Here is a 22,723-nt window from a genome sequence, read left to right as displayed (position 1 = left end):
AAGACCCAAGCCCAAAAGTCTACTTACAAAGCAGTTGACTGATTGTCCAGAGAGCAGGTGTGGCTGCTAGGGACAGTACTGACAGACTAGGCTACATGTGACCCTGGGTCACGTCACTGCCTGTTTGGCCCTTGTGGTCTTCCATTTTTCTCATTGCTTGGTTATTTAGTGAGTGATGGGGATTTAGTGAATGCAGAAACACCGACTAGTGAGGATGTACAATACCACACCATCTCTGCTGTTTGTCTCCATTCAGCTGCTCCTGTAAGGCCATGGTGGCAGCATTTTGATGCTCTGTCCCCGGCTTGAGTTGGTCCAGGATAGGGGTCCGGGCAGCATTAGAACTCAAATGACAAGCTTTGATTTTGCAAGACGTTTGTTAGCACAGCACTGGGGCCTCTGGCACACCTATGTGATCGCCGTGTGGATACAGTTCTCATGCCATGTCTGTGACTTCTCCGGGGTGTGTCACCCTTCTTGTGGGCTCCCCAAGTTTCTTTCCTGCTTGTTGAGGTACCCAGATCCAGCCAGCTCTTGCTTCTGCATTGCTTCGGAGTGGTCAGAAGGCCACAGCAGTGCTCTGCTATTTTTAGTGACCCCACTATTTTAGCTGATGTTTCCCATCAAGGCCAGCAATTGCCATGTCTAATGAGAGGGAAGGAAGGCAGTGCTGGCCGTGCTCCCTCCAGAGCCAGCAGGGAGGTGAGCACTGTATGGAGATGCTTGCATACCTTGGTCAGTAATGATCAAACCTGTTTGGAGCCAGTTTGCTGGAGCTGACCACTTAAAAATAGCCCGTAATATTGATTTTGTAACAAAATAAACATCACTACTTACTTTTGTAGCTATTGTTTACTGCTAGATTGGAGACTGGAGGACATACCACCTCTCAACTGTGTCCATCTGCGTGTCCTGAAGGCCACGTGCCAGCCTGTTTCTCTGTGGGAACTTTAGTGGCAGTAATCATAAATCCTCGGCCTTACAGGACCTTGGTCAGCTGCCCTAGGGTGGAGACACTGTGCAGTAAATGACAGGTGCTGCCCAGAGGAGCCAGTCTGCGAACATGTCTACACTCTCAGAGCTCCTGACTCTGAGACAGACAGACAGTTCCTGTACTGGTCTGCGTTACTGTGGTGTTGCTCTAAGAGATCAGAGATGAGGACACCAGATCAGAGATGATGAGGACATGACCGTCTCCTCTTTGCCTGGGAGCAGTTGCTAGCACAGGCTTGGCTTCCCAGTGACTGCTCTGCCCTCAGTGCTGCTGCACTGTCAGTGCCATGCTGAGAACCGAGATCCGGGTAATAGACTGCAGGTTCTGCTGGTGCTGACGGGGCCGGGCCTCAGTGCTCCTCTAGAGCAGCAGGCTGGAGTGCCACTGGATCCAACACAAGTTAGGGAGAGTGACTCCTGAGAGGCCTTCACAGAGAAGCACAGAGGAGGGTAACAACAGGGGGAAGAGAGTGTCGTGGACATGTGTTTACATTGAGTCTTAGTATTCCATCGCTGTGAATAGACACCATGACCAAGGCAACTCTTATAAAGGAAAACATTTAACTGGGGCTGGTTTACAGTTTCAGAGGCTCGGTCCATTATCATCAAGGCAAGAAGCAGGGCAGCCCCCAGGCAGACGTGCTGGAGGAGCTGACAGCTCTACATTTTGATCAGCGGGTAGCCAGGAGGAAACTGAGTGCCACTTCCTCCAACAGGCCATACTTCCTAATAGTGCCACTCCCTATGGACCTGTGGGGGCCATTTTTATTCAAACCACCACACAGTGAAAGGTTACAGGTGGGCCACAGTAGGTTATTGATCTGGCTGGATCAGGTGCAGAGGTATATGGTGGTCAAGGATTAGATAGCTGGCTTGTTGTAGAATCTTAGAGGTTGTTCATGGGGTCTCCTTACACTCCTGTCTGGGAAATGGCTGTCTGTGTTGCTGGGTAAAGCCAGGTGTAGCATAGTCTATAAATTAGTAAACAGACCTTAAAGTTTAAACACTTAGAGGTCTTTCAGATTGTGTGTGTGTGTGTGTGTGTGTGTGTGTGTGTGTGTGTGTGTGTAAATTTGTCAGTTGAAAGTTAGTTGGTGGTTGGGGATTGAGATCAGTGATACAGCACTTACTTGCTAAGTCCTCAGCTCCTCGGGGAGGGGGCAATGGGAATAAAAGTTAATAAGGATCTTGCCTGTTTGCAGCATGGAGAGCTTTACTCTAATTAGCCTTGCATACAGTAAGGCCACACATACAACTTCAGAGCTTTCTTTATTATCACAGTCAGCCAGCTTCTGTGGGAAGTCAGGTAGCATTGTGTTGATGAGACAGGGGACCATGTTGAGGAGGTTGCTCAGGACTCGCTTGATTTGAGGCCACATGAGCAGTGGCCTTCTAGCAGTGGCAGTTTGTGTGTATGTCGTAGCTGCATGTTGATGGTCCATCAGGGACAGCCCCTCTTGGAGGAGAGAGAAGCAGAGACAGAGCTTATGCTCATGGCTGTCCCACAAGACTCACTGTATCCTCCGGGGCAGCCCTTGGCGTAGGCACAAATGCAGGTGTAGGTGAAGTCAGAGGGAGACAAGCAACCGTCTGGGAAGCAGCAGAAAGGCTGGTTGTAGTTGCTCCAGTATGGAGAGGTGACTTACAGTCAGGAAAAGGGATTTCCCAGTGTTTGGAAGCATGGAAGATAAGACCTAGCCCTACCCTGTGTGGAGCAGTGGCCTCGTGTAGGGGTAGCTGTGGCTAAGGTGTTATGTGGCAGTTAGGTGCTCAGGCAGAGTGCAAGGTCTGTTGTTAGGGTCGGACTGAACCTTGGAGTAGTGCTGTAGTGCTCATAGTGGTAATTACCCCAAACTGCCTCTCATAGAAGGAGCTGGTAGTTTGTGGGGATGAGAATAACCTGGATCTGAGAAGCCATGTATTTAAAATATTTTAAATTAAAACAGATTTTTACAGCATGAAGTGAAAGAAGTTGTACAAAAATGTAAGGATAAACATAAGCTCAAAGAGGCACTGTGCTGTTGGGGATCATCTGAGGGGCAGAGCTTGCCTTCCTGCCCCGGCCTCTCTATGCTTCCTGACCCCTCTCAGCTTCCTCATCCCTCCACCATGGCGGATGGTTAGGCCCAAGAAGTGAACACCCACAAGCCTGCCACTCTGAGCACACCCGGGTGTGGTTAACTCCCATGAACATTTGACTTGGGCAGCAAATGTTGGATTGCAGAGTGTGTTAGAATCCTTTTATTTGAAAGTTGGAGCATTAGACACAGTATTTACAACCTACTCATATCAAAACTCATTATACCTTCTACATATTTTCTTCTAGAAATACATGCTGCATTGTTAAAGTTGCATTAGGAGAGTCATGGTACATGGGCCAAAGACTGTTGTCAGTTCAAGCACAGTTAGGCTTGAGGTCAGAGATGTCCCCTCAGGCCCATTTCTTAAATACTTGGTCTCCATTTGGGAAGGCTGAACCTTCAGGAGTGGAACCTTAAGGTGAAGTGGGCACCAAAGGTGGGCCTTTGAGACTATAGCATGACCCTTGGTTCTGGCCTGAGTCTCCGTCCAGAGCAGCCATTGCTGCATGCTTTGACTGTCAGAGACTAGGCTGTAATCTCCCTTTCTTCCCCACTGTGATAGCCTGCAACCTTACAGGAACCATGAACCCAGATAAACATTTCCTGCATTAGCTGATTCTGTCAGACATTGGGGTTATATTGATGCAAAGTGACTGATAGGCAGGATTTGCACCAGAGAAACAGGGTCCTTCCGCGACTAAACGTGGGCCTGTGGAGCTTGTCTGTGGGAGGAATTCTTAACAGTTTGGAGCTGGAAGCGAGTGGATCCCTAGAATGCTGTGTGTGGTGCTGACGTGGTGTGGGTGGGCGCTGGAAAGAGTAAAGTGATGACAGATGTAGACAATGCTGTGTGAGCTCCAGAGGGTTCCAATGGAAGGAGGCTGTTCCTGGGAGCAGCGGGGATGAAAACATGAATGAGGCAACCAAGGTTGGGGTCAGGAACCTTGGATAAGCTGATGCTCGTGCCAAGCAAGTTTGTTAGCAGCAGAGCACTTTATATACAGTGTGCAATGGAAAAAGTGAGGAAGACGGCTGAGTCCCACCATACAATGGGGTGATGTCACCAGGAAGCTAATCACGTAATGTTGCACAACAGGATGTCAGGTGAGTCACAGACCAAGCTCATAGCAGCTTTGGGGCAGATAACCACAGCCCTTCAAGTGGGGGAAAAGTCAAGATTTTAGGACTGAAGCTCCCCAAGACACTGCCAAGGTATTGGCCTTGCCAGGCATGTTCCTGGTTTCAGATAAGGAGCACATTTCCTTCACCAGACATCAGAGCCACAGAGAAAACTTTGGGTCAGGTCAGCCTGGGAATTGGCCGAGAGGCCTTCATGCTTTATCCTGACAGAGATCACGCATGCTCTGCCTACTTCCTGAGGGTTTTGGTGAGACTGAGTTCAGAAGTAATGGTGACAGCATAGCAGTCAAGCTGTGGTATGGGTACTGCCTGCTGCATTTAGTCGGAATTACAGCGAGACTCCTGAGGGGACAGCACGTGGAAGGATTTGAAGGAAAATGTGCATTGTGACTAGCAAGGGCACATTCATATTTTGGAACAAGTAACTATGGGCCATACCGCTGTGGTCGTTCAGATCAGTGCCATGAGCAGGAAACCATGCGCTTGTACTAAGACCATAGGAGGATGAAACCCTACCCATCAAAGGCTCTAGTGTGTCAAAATGTAACTGTGCCTGAAGTATTTATCTTTTAAAGAGGGGTGCTGCAGGACCCTCTGCTGGAGAAGGCTGCCTAGGGTGCTTTCCTGGGCTCAGCTTCACAGACACCTGATACAGTCTCCGTCCGGCACTTGCTGAGTTGGCAAAAGGACACAGCATTGTGCATGGCATGCTGCATGTTTAGGCATGAAGGACTCAGAAGTTACCAGGCCACGGAGGCTTGTAGCAGGAGTTTTAAAAGAAAGCCTAAAGACCAGGCAGTGTGTAATGGGTTGGATTCTTATGAGCCAATAGAAATTCTTCATACCTTAGGATTTGTTTTGTCAGGTATTGTCACTGCAACATAGTAGCAACAGGTTTAGAACATAAGTGTTCATGTGCCTCATGTCTGTACCTCCATGTGAAATCTGAGAGCACAGCCCTAGTATTCACTTAAGGCTAGTTGCCATGGTAGCACTGGATATAGATGCCATCAGAACACAGGCACACATCGTCCAGACAGGATTCATGGTATGTCCTCTTCGGTAACTTTGTGTGCATGTGTGTGTCCCCATCTGAGGTCTAATGAATCCTGCCCTTGATCTGCCCTGGCAGTATGAGAACATCTGTAAAGCCGTCATTGACTTCAAGGAGCATCCTCCTGAGGCAGCAGCCCGGACTGCCAGGCACGGCTCTACATGTGCTCCGCTCTGAAGCGCAGCACTAACCAGGGCGCTTCACGGCTGGAAAACTCGGCTGTGCCAGGGAAGGGATTCTAGACAGACATGGCCTGCCTCTTTTCAGGAACGATTGGAAATTGATTGTGTAATTAAATGCAGCATAAGGAGGGGGGGAACCCAGAACAAAACAAAACAAAAGCAGAAAGCAAACAAGCAAGTGCCAGCAAGCCTCTGAGGTGAGCTTAGCTGAGACTACTGAGAGAAGGACATTTCCTTCTCTGTCTAATAGTACATGGCCATACGTTTGTCTGGGGAATAAACTTTTTTCATTCAAGAGAGAATTAATTTTAAAAGGTATGGGAAATCCATGTACTACAAGCTGTAGTTTTGTAATGTTTTTAGAAGTGTTCAGAATAAGTTTCTTTCTCTTTAAATAGTGAGTTAATTTTTCTGACTTTCCTGAAAGTGTGACATCCCACATAGCTTGGCTGTGACATTCTTTTGTGTGGGAGAGGGCTGAAGTTCTCAGCATGTGGTGAGCTGTCAGGTTAGAAGCATGCGACAAGGTTAGAGGCCACAGGTGGGATGTTACCTGGCCCTCTGTGGGGAGGTCGTCAATGCTGACTCTTCACAGTTCCCCTGTCTTACCTGGTGACCAGAGTACCTTTCTACCCACTCCTAACAGATCTTTTGGGGACAAGATTAAACAGCCACCATCATTGTTCTGTAGAGGGAAAGCCGCTGTGAGTGCTGACACTTCTGAAAACAGTGTCAGCATTTTTAATCCTCAACGTCAGCTGCTGGCTTACAATGGGACTTCATTAGTTTTTACCTTATTTGTTGAAACACCTGAGGACTGTGACATTGTTAAAGTATCCCTGATACACTGGAGATGAAAAAAGATATGGTATATGGAATGGTTATTCTGAGAGCTTTAGACATTTGGGGGATTAATTACATCATTTGGGTGAGATATCTGAAACTGTAGTAATTTCTTCAGACAGTGGAAGCTTGAGAGATAAATTGTCTGTGACCTCTGAAGACTTGCCATCAACCCCAGACCTTATCCATAGTCGAGTAAACCTCTGATTTAAGTCACGGGAATGTGGACCTCAAATCTCATGCTTAGGCTGCGTGGAGAAGGGAAGGAGTCCTCTACAGCCACTGCCATGCACTGCGCTGTGCTGACATAGTCCCCAGAGTCCCACACCGGTCTGATAGGAAAGTTGGCAGAGGTGACTCACACATTGTTGTAACAATCAACCAAGCCACACGTGGTCCAGCAAGCCACCAGCTGACCTCATCATCTGCCCTGGCAGTAGTAGGCCAGGTTATTCCATCGGGTCACACTGGCCACCAAGCTGCTTGGATGGCACACACCACATATTGTCAAGTGTGCTGGAGAGCCTGTGGAGGCGGTAGCCACCCACCTCTTGCTGAAGCTATGACAGTGCCTGCAATCGTGGGCTCTTCCCTCTGTGAGCTTGGTAGATGGGGCAAGTGGTGCTCAGCCTCTGTGGCCCTGGGTGTCTGAACCATAAGTTCAGAGTAATGGTGTCCATAGTGATAACCACACACACTTGTCCACGGTCGTGAGTGATGGTGATAATCACACCGCACTTGTCCACGGTCTCGAGTGGTGGTGATAACCACACCGCATTTGTCCACACCCCTGAGGAGTAACCGACTACAGTGTCAAACACTTGTGCTTACCTGCGTGCCACTGGCATGGGCTGGGTCCATGTCATATCAGTATTTGCTATCTAAGGGTTGTGCATTGCTGTTTTCCCCACACAGAAATGTATGTTTACAGGTAATTACTATAAAATTATTATCTAACTTGAATGACAGTAAACAAAACTCTGGTGTGAATCTTTCCTGAGGTGTTCCGGGGATGGTTAGTACCCTAGGAGGGGCCAGGGCTCCAGCACAGACCAACAGTGACTGCACAGTCTGCTTCTGAGCACTGCAGCATGGTCTCCTAACTCCATATAGCAGGCACGAGTATACCACTGACGCCCGGCCCTCCTCAGCACAGGCGAGACCCCACACATGTCAGTCTAGGGTAGGCAGGCTGTGAGCTCCATCCTCCTTGGGCTGTTCTCTGTGCCCTCCCCTGTTTAGTCCTGGCACGCCCCTGCCTGCTCTTCCTCTGCAGTATCCTGGGCCTGCTCATAAAGCAGTTGGGAAGGTGAGAGTGTGCCTCCCTGGGCCCCAAAGAGGTCAGCTGTTCACGGACTGCCCGTGCTCTAGGCTGATGCCATCCTGTATTCCTTTACCCCTCGGGGAAGCCTGTTGTGCTCTGGACTGGACTGGAGGGAGGGAAGCTAACTAGGGTACAGGCTGGTGCAGGCAGGATCTTGGTAGTGAGTGCTCAGGCAAAATGCACGCATGTGCGCGAGTGCATGAACACACACACACATACACACACACACACACACACACACACACACACACACACACACACACACCTCTACCTGAGAGCAGTTTTGGAGAATTGGTTCAGTTTAATGGAAGGGAAAAGAGCTATTTATGTCCCTGGGGAGGTGGCCAGGGTCTTTGGGGCAAGGTTTGTGTGTTGACCAGGGCAGGGGTGTTGGAAGATGCTTCATTTGCATATCCAGGGGCTGTAGCGTCAGGGAAAGGTGGCTTGATAGCTATCAGGTAATAAAGTCTCACTAGGGTTGATGGTGGGACAGCTAACTTAATGGTGCCAGCTTGGGAGAAGGGAGGGAGCCAACATCCTGTCATCCTCATCTGAGGTATCCAGGGTTGAAGCTCTCCTCAACGCTTCCTCCATAATGCAGTGCCATTCCAGTCCCACAGGCTGACAGCAGCCAGGGCACAGGTGTGGATGTGGAACATCCTGTTCACCTGATGCCCTTCCCATCAGTGGGCACAGCTCGAGCCTGCAGGTGCTGCCTGCTCCCCTCACTTCTGCCCCTCCTACTTCCTACCCATTGTTGCCCTCACCACCTGCACACTCACACCATTGCCCTGCTGAAGCAGAGCAGAAGGGTGGTTGCCTTCACTCTTCCCTCAGGTGCCATCTATACACACAGTCAGGGCATGGAGGTGTTGCTCAAAGACCCATTCCTCCCTGCACTGCAGTGCATAGGATCTGGGTCTGCTGGTTGGTGAGCTTCTCTCTGGGTGGTTTTCACAGATAGCTTCTCCACTCACTCTACAGCAGACATAGGGGACTCCACTCTTCCGGCACCGGCCCACCATCTTTCTTAGGGCGTGACAGCAGGCCACTGTGCTTGTTGGTCTCCTGCCCACACCTTGCCTGGCTCCTGGCTCCTCCTTCCTCTGCCTTCTCAGGTCTAGCTCACTGCCAGAAGGCTCTGCTGCTGCAGATGTGCCTCCTGTGTATTTTCCATCCTTCCCACTAACCATCCCTCTTTGTGGACCTGAGCATGTCCTTCATCCACAGGAAAGAGAAGAGCAGGACCTGGGGTTCACATGTCCACCGTGCCTACTACATGACATCACCCTGCTGGGTACAGTGTGTAGTCCTACACCTTCAGGCTTGCCCTCAGTAAAGCTTCACACTCATACCTGGGGGACCCTCCAGTGAGCTGGGGCTTGGACACCTTGACCCTCTGTGCTGCTGGATGCTCGGGGTCCTTAGTGCAGACTCGCCAGGACTGCCAACACACAGTGCTAGGCGAATGGCTGGTAGGATACACAGGTGCTCATGGCTAGGAAGACCCTCCTGACTGACCCCTGAGGGGTCATAGCTGGGTCACCCCAGTAACTGGGACCCATGCCACCCAGGCACCTTCAGAGGCCTGTGATACATCTGTGATCCTGTCCAGCCAGAGTCTGGGCTGTGTTGAGAGTAGCCTTGACTGGCAGTGTGGATGGCATCCCATCGACCCCACCTTCCACTGTGGCCATGGACTGGCAGTGTGGATGGCATCCTGTCCACCCCACCCTCCACTGTGGCCATGGACTGGCAGTGTGGATGGCATCCTGCCCACCCCACCCCTGCACTGTGGCCATGGACTGGCAGTGTGGATGGCATCCTGTCCACCCCACCCCTGCACTGTGGCCATGGACTGGCAGTGTGGACGGCATCCTGTCCACCCCACCCCTGCACTGTGGCCATGGACTGGCAGTGTGGACGGCATCCTGTCCACCCCACCCTGCACTGTGGCCATGGTCAGTTCCTTTGACTTATCAAGAGAGCTTCTGTGCTGTTTTTGACGTTGAGTTCCAAGCCTTTCACTAGTGAAGAGCTATTTGTTAGAGTAGCAGCGTATTCATGGACTGTACCTAGCACCAACTGAAGACTTAACTGAGTATTTACGGGGCGTTGCAATGTTTTTATTAAAAGACCTAGAGGTAAAATAGGCAAAGGAGATACACAAAGTCAGAAGGAAAAACTCAAGCACGATACTAGATATACTGGAGGGAAACAGGGAAGTCGGTGTCTGGGAAGGTGGATACTGTGTTGGGGAGTAAAAAGGAACTCTGTATACCAGGTTGGCCTTGAACTCATGAACCTCCTGCCCCAGCTTTCCCAGTGCCGGTACATAGGTTTATGCCACAAGGCCTTGCTTGGGGTCTTTAAGACCATCTGCTTTTTTCTTGGCTGCAAGTCTTCAGACCATTGCGTTCAGGAAATGTGACCGTGGCCCCTTCCCAAGAGCATGCTGATTATGTCATACAGTGGTCCCTTTGGGACTCTCAGGTATTAGACTTGGGGTCATGGACTCTGACAGTCTTCTGATTCTTAGAAAATGCCTTGTCATTAGGGGTGTGGTAAGAAAATGTGAACAAGTGCCGTATGGAGTTCACCTGCTTACTGTGAAATAAAGACACAGACCTTGGCAGTTCACCGGGCATCGAAGGAGTGTGTGTGCATAGGCCCTCCACTGGTGTGTGTCTGAGCCTTCCTGCACGGACCCTCCACTGACTGGTGTGTGTCTGAGCGTTTGCCTGCATGTGCAAGTGTCACCTACTGACTTAGGACACTTAGTGGGAGGTTCCCACTCCCAGGCTTAAGCTCAGCATTGAACAGGACCTGCTGCAGCTGATCATTGTTTGTCCCCCTGGCCTCCAGAGACCAGAGGGAAGTGGTGCAGGGCTCTTTCAGCCTGATGACAGAAGACTGGGGAGACTGAGGGTTTCCAGAGGTTGGAGAGACTTCCCCAAATCAGTAGTGACTGAGCACTGGCTTCTCTGACGTTCCTTCTATGAGTCATGGGATGGAGTGACAGATGAGGACATTTATCTGATAGCCCAGTCCTCTCGTGATGCCTTCAAAGGAAAAGTGAAAATTAAAAATTTACTAATAGCCAGTTTTAGCAGCAGCACATTAGGCAGTTTGCTGGCCTAGTTCATTGCCTACTAATTGCATGATTCAAAAAATAACACGTTTTATCTCATTAAAAACTATTGTAAGCTGGTGAGACAGCTTGGCAGTTAAGAGCACTTACCATTGTTGCTGAGGACCTGGGAACAATTCCCAGCACACCCACATGGCATATGGGGCACAGCCCTCTCTAATTCTGTGTCTAGGGGCTCCAAAGCTCTCTTCTGCCCTCCGTGGGTGCCAGGCATGCACATGGTGCACATACTCATTTAATTATCTTATCTGGGTTAGTGAGGGCATGTATATGTGCACATATCCACAGCGTGTGTGGAAACATGGATGTGTGTGCACATCCACAGTGTGTGTGTGGAAGCATGTATGTGTGCACACACCCACAGCATATGTGTGGAAGTCAGAGCTTGTCCTCTCCTTCCACTGTGTGGTCTTAGGAAATGAACTCAGGTTGCCAGGTTTGGTAACAGGTGTTCTTACCTGCTGAGCCTTCTTACCTGCTCAAGAGCCACACTTTAAAGCTCAGTTTTGTGTTCCACAACAGGTGAGCACCTGTGTGGGAAATAGCGCACTGAGTGCCTGACGTTTGTTTGGATAGAGGATGCAAACTTACAACTGAAAGCGTTTGAAATGTTGGGAGCCCACAGCACACATGAGCTCCTGTCTGTCATAGAAGTGGAGCAGTACAGGACAAAGCAGCTGTATGTTCCCCGTGTTCTGCACATGGCGACACATGCAGGAGCCGTAACTCTGAGCATGACCAAGGTGCAGATCCCCCAGTGTGCTTCAGTGGCCTTTGTCTCTGAGTGCAGGCCGTCCTTGTCTTCAGCTTTTCCCTGGCCTGTCTTAGTGTGCTACACGGGTGTCTGTGAAAAGGAGGAGGTGTGTTCAGATCAAAACTAGGCTCTTGTTCTTATTTTGATTTGATGTTTTCCCGTCTTAAGCTAGATTTTCCAAAACTGGAGAAGGAGAATTGATTGGAACCAGGAAAAGCCTCAGGTTGGTTCCCTTTCAGAGCCAGACCATCAAGACCTGTTGCCTTGCGAGCACTCCTCCACGGGACAGCACTGAGGTAACCGTGCCAGTGAGGTAATCTCAGGAGCCTCCGCCCACTGTTGCTCCTGCACCCACAGTTGCTTGCCTCAGTTGTTTTGGACCTTTCTTACAGAAATGCCATTGTGCTGAACATGTAGGCAGCTGCCAGATGTCCAGTAGTCGTAAGTCCATCATGAAAATTAAATTACATGGATGAATAATGGAGAAAGGTAATAAAGGCTAGGAGCTTGCGCTTCCTAACCCTGTCGCTAGCCTCTGTTGCAACTTCTGCTTTGGGAGATGGCCTCTGAGCCTGCAGTTTGTCACACACTCATTCACGTCCACATATCATGTGCCTTCCAGGGCCCTTTGGCATTGCCTGGGCAGTGTTTCCAGAAGCAAGCCCCATGGCACCCCTCAGGTTTTGCCTGGAGCTGAACAAATGGGCCTGGTTGCTTGGCTTTTATGCAGTTCCAGCGTTTTCTTTCTTTTTATCTGAAGAACTTGAAATACAGTGAGCATACACATTCCTAGATGAGCCCAACTGATTCCTCTCACCGGCAGCTAGAGAGCTGCTCCATTATGGCTGCTGGTAGTACCCACTGTCACATCTACTGTCAACTTCTGCGAGTTGATGTGTGTAGGCGGAGTGAAGGAGCATCTTACATAAGAGCTGTAAGCACAGTTGGGTTTGGTGCCTTGGGACACTGGACTCTTCACATCAGTGTCCGATCTCACAAACACAGGGATTCAGATGCAGCAGTTGGAGAGGAAATTGGCCCTAGAATTCTTAGTTTTGTAGATTATATTTCGATTAAAATGTAAAAATTAATTTGATATAAGACACTGGGGGGGGTGGCTCTGAGGTTTGCCAGCCCAGTGAGCAGATGCTGCCGAGTGCCTTCTTCTTCATGAGAACAGCAAAGGTGCTCAGGGAGAGTTACACCATGTTTGTTTCCTTCCTAAGACAGAACGCAAGACTGTTCTGGAAGGAGGCTGGCTCAGGCTCTGCTCACTCGTGAAGTTCCACAGGAGAGCTGAGAGGGAGCTTCAGTGCAGGGTGAAGAGAACAGATGGATGTCACAGAGAGGCAGGAAACCCACATTCCTGCCTCTCTCAGGGAGAGAGGAAGCCTGGACTGAGGCTGGCAGCCTTGGGACAAGGGCCTGTAACTGTCACCCTCAGAGGCTGTGACAGGACACAGAAGGGCCACCTCAGCTCCCTCCTGGCCTGAGTGTTCAGAGCTGTCACATGGCTCCAAAGGATGTGCTGAGAGTCATGGATGTCTGTAGGTCTGCCTGAGAATCAGGAAACGAGAGTGATGTGTCCATCCCTACGCCATGTTATGCCCTCCACTCGGCGTGTGCCTGGGCTCACCTTCCCAGGTCCATGGGTCAGTGGCTTGTTGTAAAGACTGGCAGCTGTGCACCGGTCACCTCTGCCTGATTTGGAATATTCTTTTCTGACATAACAGTCAGCCTCTGTCTCATTGCTTCAGCCCCTGGTAACCTCTGCTCTGCTCTGCACCTCTATGGATTTGCCTGAGATCTGCACTTAGAAATAACTGGAATGGTTCAGCAGATGTTTTTGTTTATGTGGTTTTGACTGGTTTCAGTCAGCACAATGTCCGCAGGACTCATGCATGAGCTTCATCCCTCTGTATGACTGAATGATGCTCTGTTGTAGGAATATACCAAACTCTGTGTGCTCATCAGTCTGTAAACATTTTAAAGGGTTCTGCTTTCTGCAGTTGTTTCGAATGAAGAATTCAGCAGTGAGCTGAATTTGTGTCTGCTTCTTTGGGGACACCATGTTAATAACTTTTCCAAACTGCAACACTTCTATGCCTAACGAAGGAACAAGCCTCCATTGTCACTTCATTCTTCAAACATTTAACACATATTGTTCTTCATAGCCATGTGTATGGCTGTAAGGTGCGGCCTCTTCCAACACTGTACTCAGACCTCAGGAACTGAGTTCCACTGATACTAGGAGCCATACCCTACAGCACCACTCTGCCCCACCCCAGTACATTCCCTTGACCCATAGCACCACCACTCCTCCCACACTCTGCAGCAGCACCCCCAAACAAATCCACCCTAAAGTACCCACCCACACCACCACCCCTGCAGTGCCCCCACCCCTGCAGTGCCATCTAGTTCCTCAGGTACACTTATTTAAACTTGAATCCGTTCTGCTCCGAGGCAGAGATTTTTCAGCTGGGAGCAACTCTGCGCCATCCCTCCCATCCCCAAGACATTTGACCTGCGTCTGGAGACTTTGGTTGTCCATTGTCACTGTGGGGCAGTCAATATCCATGGAGGACACTTGTGCCCTGTGGCTGGTGCCGCCTTATGATTCTGCACCTAGGAATGTTGTTGGGAGCCTCTGCCCGAATCCAGCAGACACCTATGTGGATCCCTGGTGTGACCGTCCCTGCACAGTGGCAGCAGTGGGCGATCCCTGCCTTTCTCCTGTGCTGAGAGTTCACTGAGATGAGAAGTGAAATCTCCACCATCACAAGAGGCTCCGCATGCTACTTTTATTTAAGGAAAATAGAGACAGACACCTTTTTATTTGTTCTGTTAGAGGTGATCATCTGAAAGGTCTGCAGTAGTTTTTCTAAGCTTTTCCTCGTGCTTTTGTTTTTTAAATTAAACAGATTTCTTTTTCCCAACCAGACAAAAGGACTTCTAAAACAAAGTCTAATTGCACAGCACCATGTTAGTTTAACAAACTCTTCTTGGAGGTGCGCAGGCTGGGCACCAGTAAGGGGGGGGGGGATTTCAGCCCTGCTCAGCAGGAGGAAGATAGAAGCACATTCAGGTGCTGTCACCACAACCTGGTCGGTCGGTTGGTCGGTCGGTCAGTGTCTTAGGGTCTGCTCTGAACACACCTGGTGGAAGGGCTCTATCTCAGCTCAGACTTGGCCAGGTGTTACAGCCGGCTCCCATGGAGCCCAGCCGTTGTCTCCTAGGAGCTCAGGGTCTGGAGACCATGCCCTTGTCTGTTAAGATACAATTATGAGTCAACACTGCCAATAAATAAGTATTGCTTTGACCCTAGTTTGATAAAATTCCAGCTGAGGTTTGAAACATGGTGGCCTGTGAAAAATGAGAGGCCATTTTCCCCAGAATTAACTTGAATTTGTTCATTCTACAGGGCGTGGGACTCAGAACAGCTTGTTTGTACCCAGTAGATGTGGTCACAGCTGGATTCAGTAGCCTGCTCTGGGTCTGATTTTCTAAAGCCATGTGACAGGGAGCTACAGCAGCCAAGGCAACTCCCACCACATAGGGTGACCTTCCACCATGCTCCGTGTAGGAGCCTGTCTTTCATGCCTGGGTGGCTAAGACCCTTGAAGAAAATGGAGAGTCTAGCCGATAGGATTCTGTCAGAGTTCGTTTCCTGTGATTGTGGCTGTGAAAACTTTTCCAGCTTGGTTCTTCTAGCATTGTATCTCAGTCTTGTGGTCTGGTCACCTGGGAGGTGTCTCTGACCCTTGCAACTTTGGTTAAGGATCCAGATCCAAACCCCATTTTTGGGAGGTCACTTCAGCTTATCACATGGTTCCTTCAGCTGCTCCATATCAAAATCCATATCCTCTGGGAACAAGAAGTTGATCGTTCTCCCTTTAGAAATAGGAAGGTCTCAGAAGTGTTTCCTGAAACTCTGATGGGCCTAAAGTGCTGTCCTATTGTAGTGCCTGGCTACCCCATGATGAGAGGGAAACCAAGTAGAAAAGGGGAAGGAAAGAGGATGGCTCTGCCTGCCGTGCAAGAGAGAGGACCTGAGAGGACCGCATGCCAAGCCCATCTGACGTGTGCCTCTACCCCCAGGCCTGTGGAGGCAAAGACATGCACGCGGGCCGAGGCATGCTGGCCAGCCAGGGTAGCCTAACACACAAGCTCCCTGGGTTCAGAGAGACTTTCTCAAAAAGTATATGCTAGACCTCTGTGTGCATCCAAACGTGTGTACACATGTGAGCATGTGAGTGAATGGTAAGAAACGCACATTAGTAGAGCATGACCGTGAGGCTTGCTGCCGGGGTCAGAGTGTGGGGCCATATGCTAACTATCTCGCCCTGTCACTCACCATGCCTAAGGGTTACAAGCCTGGATCGTTGGCTAGTGAACCTTAGATGCCTCTATACCTAGCACTGTTTGCAAATGGGGAAGGGTAGGTCTGTTAGGGCTGTGTAAATAATCACCCGTTGCTGCTCTGTAGTATTGGACGTGGGTTGAAAGGAACGGCCTGTGTGTCTGTCAGTGCAGATAAGCTGTTATCTCAGCTATGTTGATATAAACGTAACACTTGGTGACAGCGTCTCTAGTGTGCACAGATAATGCCTGGTGAGCCACGTGGGTAAACAGGAGTGCAGACACATCCCAGCCCAGCCATAGACAGACAGACAGACAGACAGACAGACAGACACACACACACACACACACACACACACACACACACACAGCAGCACAGTATGGCACTCAGACTGCAGGACAGCTGAGCTTTGTGGGCCAGGGTGAGAGTGGACACAGGGACCAAGGGCAGCAAGCTTCGTTTGCTGTGTTGTTCTTTTTTTTTTTTTTTTTTTAAGATTATTTTGGGCTAGAGAGATGGCTCAGTGGTTAAAAGCACCGTCTGCTCTTCCAGAGGTCCTGAGTTCAAATCCTAGCAACCACATGGTTGCTATACATCTATAATGAAATCTGGTGCCTTCTTCTGGCCTGCAGGCATACATGCAGGCAGAATGCTGTAAACATAATAAATAAATCTTTAAAAAACAGATTTATTATTTTATATATGATTACACTGTTGTCTTCAGACATACCAGAAGAGGGCACTACAGATGGTTGTGAGCCACCATGTGGTTGCTGGGAATTGAACTCAGGACCTCTGGAAGAGCAGTCAGTGCTCTTAACCACTGAGCCCTCTCTCCAGCTCTGTAATTTTTTTATTATGTGTGTACATGGGGGTCAGAACACAACTTGCAGGGATTTCTTTTATCTACCATTTGGGAGATTGAACTCAGGTCGTCAGACTTGGTTGCAGCCACCTTACCCACTAAGGCATCTTGCTGGCCCATCTTGGTAGTTCTTAGAATGCACAGTCAAGGCAGTTAAGGCATAGGCCTGTAATCTGAGCTCTCAAAGACTGAGAAGAATTGTGGGTTTGAAGACAGCCTAGGCTGCATAATGAGACCCCTTTTCCAGTATCCCCTGACAGTACCCAAAACAAAACAAGACACCAGATGGTGTTAGCATTTGTGGCTCTGCCAGTGGAGGACCTGTGGGAGCTTGTCCCTTGGCGATCTTTTTCTTCGCCAAGGAAGTGTAATGTATTACTTCAAACACTGGTGCGTGGGTAGGCCTGAGCCTTTCCTTTTTGTATCTGACTGGACCACCCTAGCAGATGTGGCAGTCCGTTTGTCCTCTTCCTCTTGCTATCCAGCTTCCTTCACTGTATGCTCAGCCCTCTCTCCTAGGGATCCTCTCTGTGTCCGTGTGTTGAAGTAAATGACCTCCCAAGGCCCTTGGGTCAGACTGCATGCATCAGCCAGTAGGTACTCTCTGACAAGCCTGTTGCCTAGCAACGTTTGGATTCTTGAGCACGGATGCTGGACCTCTATGGGGTGTTTTTCACTATCCCTGAAGTTGCTCCTTCTAATCTGAGACAAAGTCTCATTACGTTGCCCAGGCTGGCCTTCAATTCACATGGCCCAACTTTTCATCCCCCTGCCTCTGAGACTCCTGAGGAGTTGAGGTAACAGGTGTCCATCACCAGGCCCAGCTAGAATTGACAGAATAAAACAAAACATCTTAGAAAAATCTTGGGACTCTTTAACTTGGTCACTCAGGACAGGTCAGTCGCCCTCACCTGTAAGGATGAGGCTGAAAAACAGGCCAGCCACTCCGCTTCAGGAACAGATGTCGGACAAGAACTAAGGTCCTTCCGGATACACTGGGATGAGTTGGATGTCGTGGGTACATTTTCTGCTTTACCTAAAACCCCCCTCAGCCATGTTTCAATACGGTAAACCAGTTGTGTTTATACAGGAGTGCATAGCATCTCCACAAAGGCTGAAGTCTTAAATTATTGAAGCTTGCCTGTCTCCATGGAAACAGCCTCATAGACACAGCTGCCTTCCAAACTCTGCTGAGGTGTGTCTGCAACCCTCAAAGCTATTTACCCTCTTCCCTGGCAGGAAGCCTGCAAACTGAGGCCTCTGAGGACGACTCACAGGGAGAGACTCCAGAGTGACTCTCGGCCATTGTCTCAGCTCCCTTGCTCCTGTTCGTTATGGGGTCCTGAAAGGAGAGATGCGCTCACGGTCTCCTTGTGGGTTACAGGAGCCAGGGCAGCCCTGCCCTGAGGTGGGAGCTTTGATGCTCAGGGTACCTTGGGCATCATGGCAGTTGGCATTTGAATGGCAGGACTGGGACATTTGGCCTCTCATGGTGCTGGGGACAGCTCACACACCGAGTCATCTGTGCTAGAGTTGTCCTGAGTCAGTAACCCAAGTCACATGTAAACCGATTCAGCCAGTTTTCGTGTACACCATGGTCCCAGGGACACTGCTGTAGCAGGCACATGGTTCCCAGTTCTGCCATGACTGTTGAAACTTGCTGAGGGATACCAAGGCCTAGGAGAGACCCTTCTAGGGTGTGGCATTGAGCCACTGTCCTCTGAATATACCTAACAGCCTACCCATCCCAACATGTACACTGAGCAATCTTCACCCGCAAGGATCCTGGCTTCCTCTCTCTCTCTGTCTGGGGCACAGGGGGTGTGGGAGTCACTACAGGTCCATGTTGAAGGCTGCCCATGGCAAGGGTCCCTGGAGTGTTTGCATACAGCGCTCTCCTAGCCTGGATGTTTCCACCCATCTGCACTCCCAGCTCCTGTTTGTCCTTCAGATGAGGCAGCTACTCCCCAATGGCAGGTGACAGTGGCCTTGCTCTGTATGGAAGCCACAGAGTCTGCTCAGAGAGGAGAGGGTGCCTGGTCACAAGCGATATGTGCAGAATCCTGACAAAGCCGCAGTGTCTGCTCATAGAGAAAGAGAGAAGCTGGCCACAGGTGCCACTCATGACACAGGAGCCCCAGTCAGGAGACTGTCAGGACTTGAGGGCTAGAGCAAGAAGGAGTCTCAGAACACAGATGATTCTTGCTGTCTCGGTGCAGCGTGTACCCTACAGAGCTCCTAGCACAGACTAAGGTCTCTGGGTGCTACCCTCCACTGACCCCATCCTTGACACCGACAGCCCTAACTGGATCAACTGTCCCCTGCGGCCAGTGTCTGGCTGAATAGTTGGCCTACCACTGTGTGAGTGGAGCAGGTAAGGGACGGCCCATCTTGGCCGCCTTTCTTGTGGTACTCAGGCTCCCCTCCTTAGCCAGTGGCTCCAGCCTCTCCCTTTCCACTCCGCTCAGGCAAGGGCATCCTCAGCTGCATTCCTTGTCCACTCTGGGCCTCCAGTGTGATAGCTGCTGGTATCTGGTTTCAAGGTAATGTCATCGTGCAGACTGATATTCTTTAACCTGTGAGGGAGGAATGGGCACATCTGAGGGCCTGTGGTGTCTGTTCTCTGACCTCTGTGAAGTAGGCCCACCTGCTTTCTTCTCACCCACAGACTGTGGAGGAGGACAGTAGTGAGGAGGGAGTGCCCTGCGAGTGTGTCTGGTGTTGCCGGGCTGTGGATGCGCAGCCCTTCCCCACACCGTTATGTGTGTTCTGACTGTACGGCCTTAGGCCTCCAGGGAGGACAGGCCCTCCAAGTTTTGTGGGTGCCCTGACCAGGTAGCCCCATCTGGACTGGGGGAGTCCATCAGCTAAGACCTAGGTGGAGCTGGGTCCAGGCCCCTCTTTGGAAAGAAAAGGTCTGTTATTGTTTCATCTGGTTTTGTACTAAGCAAGTCTGGGACCAGATGCCCCCTTCTCATCAGCAGAGACCAGACAGAACTGAGTAGCAGAGAAGATTTCTATGGAAACATGGACACATTTGCCTCCCCGTGGCCTCCTGCTTCTTAAGGGAGGAAGCCACTAGATAGAAGAGGTCTGTGCATGTGAGTGTTTCCGCCGTGTAAGTGTGTCTGACTTGTCTGCTCCTCCCACTGGCCTGAACCCCACCTGGCAAGAGGTAGCCATGGAGCCACATAAGGCAGACCAACTCCAGGCTGGTACCCCTTGGGGAGTGGGGTGTGTGGGAGAATGTGAGCACTGGCGCCTCAGGTCCGCTTGGGCTCAAAAGCCCTGCACCGAAGTCTGGGGTTGTCCTGCCCAGAATCGCAGGCTCACTAGTCTGTGTCTTTTGTCCCACCCCCTTTCATCACCCTTCAGTCAGGCCATTTGTCCTGGTCCTTGTTTGATTGGCATTCCTCAGAGTGCGCTTGTATGACTGCCTCAAGATTAGGAAATAGTCCTGAGAAGGAAGCTGGTATTTCCTAAGTGAACTTCAAACACAGGAAGAGATGTTTAGCCATACTTTCATGGTAAACAAACATTTTGTCATGTTTCATGGTGATTCGTGGTCTTGGAATGTGAAGACCTCTCACTCTGACTGAAATATGCACTCGCTTCAGAGCAGGTCCAGGTGAGCAGCTCACTGGGTGCTGCCTGATTCCAGACAGCCGAGAGAGCATGGGGGCCTGAGTGAGACCTTTCCCTTGGTGCTGAGCTTCACAGTAAGTTAGTTACCATGTTCACGAGTACGCATGGAATGCCCCTGCCTCAGCTGAACTGTGGCTTTGAAAGCCCTTCTCTGACAGCACTGTGGCTCCAGGACAGCACCTCAGGCCTGAGCATGGAGATACACTATTAAGGTTGGTAGGGACTAGAGGGGATCTCTAGGTACGAGATCTTAGGAAGGTGTTGGTAGGCACAGCTGTCCCTTTATCCTCGTGAGTTTCTCCTGTCTTCTTAAAGGGAGAACACTGTTGTTACAAGGACCTGTTGGCAGCTTATGCAGGGCCCTCTTTTACCAGCCACTCCACCCACCCACCCAGGAGAGCATGCAAAGGGACATTGTCTGAATCATTGCCACACATGGATGGGTCTGGCTACAATGGCAGCGTGCCTGAGGTCAAAGACTGGGACGGTACTTTTCCTCCAGTTTCTCTGGGATAGGGATGCTCTGTGGGATGGGATGGGACACAGGCCTTTACCTCCTCTTCCCACTTCAGTACAGAGTCTCGAGTCTGATGTGTGGCAGCAGATGAGACAGATGGAGCAAAACCCATACAGCGAGTGTCCTCTGAGAAAGGGGGGTGCGAGGTGTTATCTGTGATCCTGTTAACACAGGCACATGTCAGGGTAGGGGCTACCTTTTAAACACCCCATGGGTGAGTGTTTCAAAGGTGGGGATCTTATGGGGGAGATACGTAACTGCATATCTTTTAGAGAGGATCCAGTTAGCCCGCCCATGGGTATGCATGCAGGACTTTGGAGCTGTGGACATCTTCCCTGCTATTTGAGTGTCCTCACACCACAGTTACTGATACAGTGACTATAGATGAACCTTGGCATGTCCTAACTACTACTACACCGTGCTACTGATGTAAGGGACTGCCAGGGCTACTTTGTAATCCTTGGTTCTTACATGCAGACCATTGTCCACTTGGCAGCCTGCTGTCTAATGGATGGTGCCAAGTGCAGTCTCTTGGTCGCTACCTTTCCTTCCTGAGCTCTGGCCTCCCTGTCTGTCAGACACCACATCTGTCTCATCAATGTAGGCTTGGGAGAGGATTTTAGGTGTGTGCTCACTAACTAGTCTGGCTTCTGCACTCAGAGCGTACTTGTACCAGCTTTGGTCTCCCGTGTTCCAGGCTGCATGTAAGCATGAAGTGTCTGACCTAACTCAGTGCTGCCTGAAGGAAGAAGTGTGGAGGCACCAGAACTGGGTGTCAGGATGCGGGTAGCTGGATATGAAAAGCTCTGCAGAGTTGGGCCAGGACAGGGGACACTTTGTTGGTGTCCTTCAGACATGCACACATGCCCTGAGGTGGACCTGGCAGATCATCACCTCGCTGTGAAGTGGATGGTGTTAGCCGGGCTCTTGCTTACCCTTCTGTCTTTGCTCTCCGTGCAGCAGCGCCTTCGGTTCTCAAGTCTGCTGTGCAGTTTCTTCGTCCCAAGGCTTTGCTGAGTATGCGTTATTTGCGGTTTCCTTCCCATCCTTCATATATTTTAATTCCAACCATAAGATGTAGTTTCCCTCAGATCTGCCTCAGGGCCAGGGACGGAGGCCGCAGGAACCTGCAGCGCTCCTGTCTTCTCAGCCTGGCTGGCAACCCGTGCTGTGGCCATCAAGCCTGCGTGGTAGCCTCCCTCGAAGCTGAGGCCCAGCCCCAGTCCTAGTACAGTGTGGTCTCCACGGTGCAGTCTCAGCTCCGGGTTCTCGGGGATTGGTTGGTAATTGCTGAGCTGTCTGCGGCTGAACTGTGCTTTCTGAAGTCACCGTGTGTTGTCAGCCAGTGTGTGTTTTCACTAAACTGTTTTGTAATTACTGACTCAGCCCTGCCCTCGTCTCCATTAGATATATATCCAGTGTTTTGTAAATATGCCCACAGTGCAATCGGAAGGTATGTAATTTCAGTTATTTTTAAAACTTACATGTGTGCCCACAATGTTCTGGTTTTGAATTTGGACGTGTTTGCCGAGATTTCTGGCTCATTCGCCTCTAGGAGGAGGGAATCAGTTGTGGGAGGTGGATAGAGAAGGCACTTGGTTCTCACGCCCGGCCACTCAGGACAGGCTGGGTGTGGCTTTGGAGATAAGGAGCTGGATGCCTGGTGTGGGCTATCGTCTCACACCTGACCAGGTTTGTGGCTTTCTGAGCGGTATCTCCCACCAGCCCACACTCTAGGTCCGTTCTCTCTATGCTGAGTCCTGTTGGCTGCATCCTTGCCCTCCTATGGACATGAGGATCTGTGTGTAGCATGT

The 22,723-nt window shown here is 50.3% G+C and overlaps 1 protein-coding gene across 17 annotated transcripts in view; it reads left to right on the top strand.

Annotated features, from left to right (window-relative positions):
- Atp11a (ATPase phospholipid transporting 11A) overlaps nucleotides 1-22,723 on the top strand; it is a 109,870-nt gene that overhangs the window by 17,599 nt on the left and 69,548 nt on the right. The window lies entirely within an intron of this gene.

This window comes from Rattus norvegicus, chromosome 16, assembly GCF_021556685.1.
Source record: "Rattus norvegicus strain SHRSP/BbbUtx chromosome 16, alternate assembly SHRSP_T2T, whole genome shotgun sequence".
Classification (NCBI taxonomy): Eukaryota; Metazoa; Chordata; class Mammalia; order Rodentia; family Muridae; genus Rattus; species Rattus norvegicus.
This window is presented reverse-complemented; position numbering and strand designations above follow the sequence as displayed.